Here is a 6,562-nt window from a genome sequence, read left to right on the forward strand (position 1 = left end):
ATATATATATATATATATATATATACTATGCGTTTGTGTGTATATGCATATAAGTATGTATGCATATATGTCTGTATATGCATGCAAATATGCATACGTATAAACGTATGCATACATTTATGCACACACAATTTGGACGTTGTGAATTCTAAGTCACTCAGTGAATATCAGTTCCGTCTTTCGATTCTTCAGACAGAGAAGATAGCTTTCGGCTATGTTGTTGGAAATGTAAAATAAACATTTCTGAAGAATACAGTGATTCCTAATGTAATGATTGGCGTTAGTTTACGCCTGTTGTTAGATTTGCGGAGTTGTTAGGGATGGTGGGGGGGAGTTCTTTATGTGATGGCGATGTCGGATCTGTTTGCGAGTATGTTGCGATGGGTATGATAAATGGGGTAGGCAAATGCAGGCGGTTAGATAGATAGATAGATAGATAGATAGATAGATAGATAGATAGATAGATAGATAGATAGATTAATAGATAGATAGATAGATAGATAGATAGATAGATAGATAGAGGAAGGAATGCATTATAATGGAAACGAATAGTGGAAGCGAATACCGATGAAGTTCTTAGTCTGTGAGTTTCATGAGATGAGCGTACAACAGTGAGAATCCAAATAATAATGTATCTTATTAAAAATATATATATTAGCGAAAGAAGTAGTATTAATATCGAGAGGTAATATTAATCCATACTTAAAGATGGTTGTTCATTTAGAACAAACTTTACTGTCGTAGATACCATGAGAGAAGCTCTCTCATATTGGCTTTGGTGCAAAATGCACTCTTGCTTACATCAAATACCTGCCATCCCCAACGGTCGAGCATCCATCATTGACAAGACCAAGGAAGGTTGAAATACGTGAATTGGTGGTACGGTGCTGGAGTGGCGGGCATCTATCTCCCCGCTGCAATATAAACAAGAGTGCACTTTGCACAAAAATGAGACTTTTTTCTCATTGTAACTATTGCAGTATAGTTTCTTCTAAGCGAACATCCACGTTTGAGTGGGGATAAAGATTACCTCCCAAAAATGTATATATTAATTCTTAATACGTTTTGGCAGATGCAGACGTGAATATCTCATCATTTGCTTTTCACCATCAGAGAACACCTCCCTTTAGACAATGCGTGTTCATAAAACCTGTGATTTACTGGTTCAAGGGGACTTTGAGATATTGCGGTGTTTCGACATTATTGTGTCTCCTCACTCAAAGTTACGCCGCCGGACCGATGAATCTAACAAGAGCATTAGTTCTTGTTTAAAGAAGTAACTAACGAATTATTTACTGATGTTGGTTTTTCGTCATCGTGTAAAGCAGTCGTTCTCAAAGTAGGCGGTGCCGCCTCACCATTAGAGGCGGTGAAAAGATCTAGGGAGACGTTAGATAAAATTTGGGCGTTAACAGGGTGGCCAAAAGGGGGCACTGTTTAGCAATGCCCACTTACTCACTTTTCTCAGGTTTAGAAAATAGTGTTAAAAAAAAATCGATCTGTAATAAGCTGTTTGAAGTTTGTTTTCTTCTCAAAACAAGAACAAAGAAAAAAATATAGACAAAATACGCCAAAAGTTTACTAACGAAACTGGTCATAAAATTCCCAAGGGAATTTTTTAGAAAGATTGCAAAAATAAAGGGATCAATAAGAGTTAAATTGGATCCTGAAATGTTTGATGAACATGTGAAAGAGGTGGAGGAGGAGGTGAAGAAGAGACTGAAACAAATATATCCCCAGGATATTACAGTGAGTGGGTTGTATGTGGGATACGACACTCTGCCAAACGTTGTGACGACAGAAGATCTATTGCCACATATAACTATTGGATAATAAAAAGATCATAAACTGTACAAATGACTGTATAAGAGAACAGTTAAATGAAACTGCGAGTTTTGGGGGGCTCGTAAGCCATTTCATCAATTCATTGTAAGTAATTCATTTCATCCATCATTCGTTCTATGTACCCCACGTTTTGTATTGTATTGTCTGTCCTTGTAATGTCCCCCTCTATGTAGTGGCCTTTGTGCCGATAATAAAGAGAGAAGCACGCCAGGCGAAATGCTTAGCGGTGTTTCGTCTGCCGTTACCTTCTGCCGAGGTCGACTTTGCCTTTCATCCTTTCGGGGTCGATTAGATAAGCGCCAATAAAACACTAGGGTCGATGTAATCGACTTAATCCCTTTGTCTGTCCTTGTTTGTCTCCTCTATGTTTAGCCCCTTGTGAGCAATAAAGAAATAAATACGGAGTAGTATTAGAGTAAGGGTGGGAGGGAGAAAATAAATACATTATATATAACAAGACAAAGACCAACAGTATTGAACATTTCTCGATTACTTTGCTAATTAGTTAACTGTCACTGGATAATTGTGTCTCAGTCACCCTCGTACAATTTTCAACTCTTTGAACTGTCAAAGGATTCACAAGTGGCACTAATAATAATGGTAAGTTTACTATCGTTTTATTCCTGTCTGTTACTCCATACAATTTACAAATTGTATGGAGTAACAGACAGGAATAAAACGATAGCAAATTTTGAATACAATAACAGTCACATTTAGAAAATGTTTAGTTCGAATTTATTTGGTAATTTTTCTTCTTTAGCAAATGTTTCAAAGAATTTTAAAAAGTTGAATTATTCTCTCGGTAGTAAAGCGACCTGTGAGATCTAGCCAAAAGTAGTCATGAAACAGCATGCTATATTACATGAGAAACAGCGAAATATTTCGACAACTCGAAAAACATTAAAAAAACTGATATGATTCTAGTTGTTTTGTCGTTGGTTTAAGAAGTTCTCAGAGTGTTTTGATCCAGAGCTACTCAACAATGACTACTAAGGAAACTTACCGAAACGGTTTCAAACCTTACAACGAAGAGATGGAATCTTATACACTTCTTGCCCATTAAAAGCTTTATTGATCCCCAACTCACATCCCGTGCTCGCGTTTAACCCATTAAAAATTGTGTATGACAAATGATATTTAATTTAGTCTACATTTAACACCTATTTTCTAGTCTTCATAAAACTGCATTTAGAACTACACAATGTAATGCGAAATCTTATATTAATTCTAAAATTTAGATAAATCGTTTATCAGATTTTACTAATATATTCTTCAGCTATTTAATATAATCTTTTATTGTGGAACTGCACTGTTTTACTGGGTATAAGTTTTGCATGTCTGCTGTACAGCTTTTAATCTTAACAAACCCCCAGTTCTTACGCTATCAAAATCCAAATATTTAACTTAACGAGTAAGTGGCTATTTCGGAATATTTTGAACCTTTTTATGTAATCTCTAGGATGACCAACGAGTGACCTTTATGACCAACTTGGGGTCTCTAATTAGGGATACAATTCATTTGACGGATGTCCACATGGTTACCACTAAAGACATTTCCGTTTGCAAGGTCGACCCACAGCTATGCTAGAAGACACTTTACGCAAAATGTCGTAAAGTGGTACTGAAATGAAATCGAACGGCTTTGCATGAAGGTTGTTTAAAATATTTGTGCATGTTTAATAATTCGATTGAATTTATAAATATATTGTTTGTGGTGTTATCGTTTAACTCTCGGAAAGCCATTTTGTTTCAGCTGTTTCAATTCCCAGAAGAATCGTTGTAAATGTCCTTTTTCTGTATCTTTTGTAGAGTTTTTATTTAACCCCGCCACCCCTACTTCCAGAAGACTTATTTACGAAAACCTAAGCTCAAAGGCATTCTGGTTATCATCCTATCTTTTTTCTAAATTTCGGCTTCGCGTGACCTGATACGAAACTTTGTAAATTGATTGGGTGAGGTACGAAGGAATTCGGCTGCTAATTCTAATAGGCGATAGACTACGGCAATGGTCCCTCTTTAGCTCGATTGCTACTTTTGTCGTATTTTTTTAGTTTCTAGTAAAATAACTATTAGGCAATACTCTTTTTTTTTCCTGAGAGAATGTATCAGAGTACACATTGGACAAGATCGAATCCAAACTAGTAACGCTTGTGGGGGAACGATATTGCCTTGAACATGGTATTCAGCCAATTGGCCAGATATCATTTGAAGAGCCTACTGGTGTTACTGATTCGTCTGGTACGCTCTTTCTAGAGTTAGGTTCTGGGAAACGTGTACTTACAGCTATACTTGTTGACTTAGAACCCACGATTGTTAGCAAATATAAAGTTATTAAACTCTTTTAGAAGAGTAAATTAAAGAACGAATTGACAATCTGCGCATTCGATGTTCTAGTTAATCAATCTTCTGCATTGTCTTTCTGTCGGAAAAGAGTTCAAAGGAGACTTGTGACGAGATGAAGCAGCGGTTCTTTTTTTACTGTTGTATCCTCAAACGCCGATAGATAATCTTAGATATTGGAAAATTGTGTTGTACAACAGAACTGATATTCTTAGATATTGGAAACCTGTTTTACAACAGAACTATAACGGCAGTAAAATGTGTTGACTATGACATTGGTTAAATATGAGTAGATCAGTGAAATTCTGTTGTAAATATATCCGTTATTTGAATGTAGGTATTGTTAGCAATATATTGAGGAATTAAGTCCATGTCATACATGTAACTACTGGAAAAGTTTTGTCATGGAATAAAGATTTTTATTCGATTGAACAACTGATGAAGCAAATTATACTCTAAAATATTAAGTTATTTACATTTTTATGCTCTTTTGATATAAGAACAATCTTTCGATTATTATATTGATATTACCGGCTTAATATGTTGTGATTATTGCGCAATATCTTATTTTCCAGATCAAAGAAGATTGGCAAATTCAATTAATCCACCAGGATCAACTCATCAGTGGCAAGGCAGATGCAACAAGTAACTATCGCCAGGGGTCACTTCATTATTGGGAAGGAAATCGTTGATTTGGTGTGTGACTGACCAATGTTCTGACTTTTAAGGCTTCTTGATTTTCCAGTTTCGGTACCGGCACTGATTCTGCATCTTTTGGTTTTTTTAATGGAACGTCTGACAATTGACTTCGGTAAAAAGACAAAGCTTGAATTTTCAGTTTATCCGGCACTACTAATTTCTGCATCTGTAGTTGAACCACACAATTCCTTTCTAAAAACTTGTACCACTCTGGAACATTGTGATTGCGCTTTTATGGGACAATAAAGCAATTTATGAAATCTGTTAAAGCCATGTAGATGTTGAGCACCCATGTTATATTAGCTTGAATCGTCCAATTGCTCAAATAATGAGTTCCATTACTGCTTTTCTGAGGTTCGATGGTTTGTTTAATGTTGATTTAACCGAGTTCCAAATCAGTTTGGTACCTTATTCACGGATTCATTTTCCAATTGATTACGTATGCATCTATATCGTTTGAGAAAGCGGACCACGAGCAATTAACCGTTTCTAAAATGATAAACGCTTGTTTTGAAACCGATTATCAGATGGTTAAATGTGATCTTCGTCGTGGGAAGTACATGGCTTGTCTGTTGTGCTGAGGTAATGTGGTCTCCAAAGATGCTAATGCTTCTATTGTAATAACTGAAATAAAGTCCACCCGGTTTGTGGATTAGTGCCCAACAGAGTCTGAAGTTGTTGTAAAACGCAGCCTCCCTTCTGTACCAACGCGACTCCAACAGCAAAAGTCGGAAGTAGGGAAACCGCAGTCGAAGCTAGCAAGTCAAGTTGCCCAGAGAAGCCGTCGTACACAGCTAGGTGTCTTCAAGCACACGTCTCGTAGAATGTAGTTCTTTGTCAATCAGCTTCACACTGGCTGACTTTTGCTTAGTATTTGTCTGAACCCGGAGACTAAGTCCTCCTTATATAATCTAGGATCTTCTAAACAGTCGCGTGACTTCGTAACTTCTAGAACTTTGTTCTTAAAAATCTGCTCTCTGAATGCTAGGTAAGCCGCGCCGCCCGTATATCACCTGACTATATGAGACATGTCATTTATTACGTAACATAATTCTGGAATATTCTCTGGCACTTTGACATGATTTACACAGTGAGTGCACTGAAAACTAATCAATATTATATAATTGCCACCACAAAACGAAACGGCTTCACAAATTTACCACACAAAATCATAATAACTTATTCTCTCCTTCATAATATTACCCACTCCGTAGACTTTTGTCGACCCGAGAAAAGTACACATTTATAAATATTCAGCCCTTAAGCCTAACTGCATTAATCATACAAAAAATAATCCTTAAATTTATAGGGTCCCTTTCTTTGTCGCTTCTGAGGATGTTTTTGTTCCCCACATGGATCTATTTCCACTGGCGTCTTTTGAACCTCTTCATAATTCACTTGTTCTCTCGGTAACTGTTTTGCTCTTCTCCTTGGTTCTTCCCAATACCCTCGTCAACAGATGTGCCCAATCTCCCAGGGAAATTCCAGCTGAATTGGTCAGGATCACAGTACTACCATAGAGGGTGGGGTTTCACATAATCTTAGGACGAGACCGCTTGCCTCCTCGAATCATTGCATTAGGCAGGCGATTCAGCACAGTATAGGGTGCGTCCAATGGACACTGCAGCTTCGGCGACTGTCTCTTCTTTCGTTGGGAATTATAAAGCCATACTTCATC

General features: G+C 37.0%; 1 pseudogene; it reads left to right on the forward strand.

Annotated features, from left to right (window-relative positions):
- Positions 1-5,714, forward strand: part of LOC106872986 (tubulin alpha chain-like) — a 14,978-nt pseudogene extending 9,264 nt beyond the window's left edge.
- The last annotated feature ends 848 nt before the right edge of the window (positions 5,715-6,562 follow it).

The sequence above is a fragment of the Octopus bimaculoides genome, chromosome 22 (assembly GCF_001194135.2).
Source record: "Octopus bimaculoides isolate UCB-OBI-ISO-001 chromosome 22, ASM119413v2, whole genome shotgun sequence".
NCBI lineage: Eukaryota > Metazoa > Mollusca > Cephalopoda > Octopoda > Octopodidae > Octopus > Octopus bimaculoides.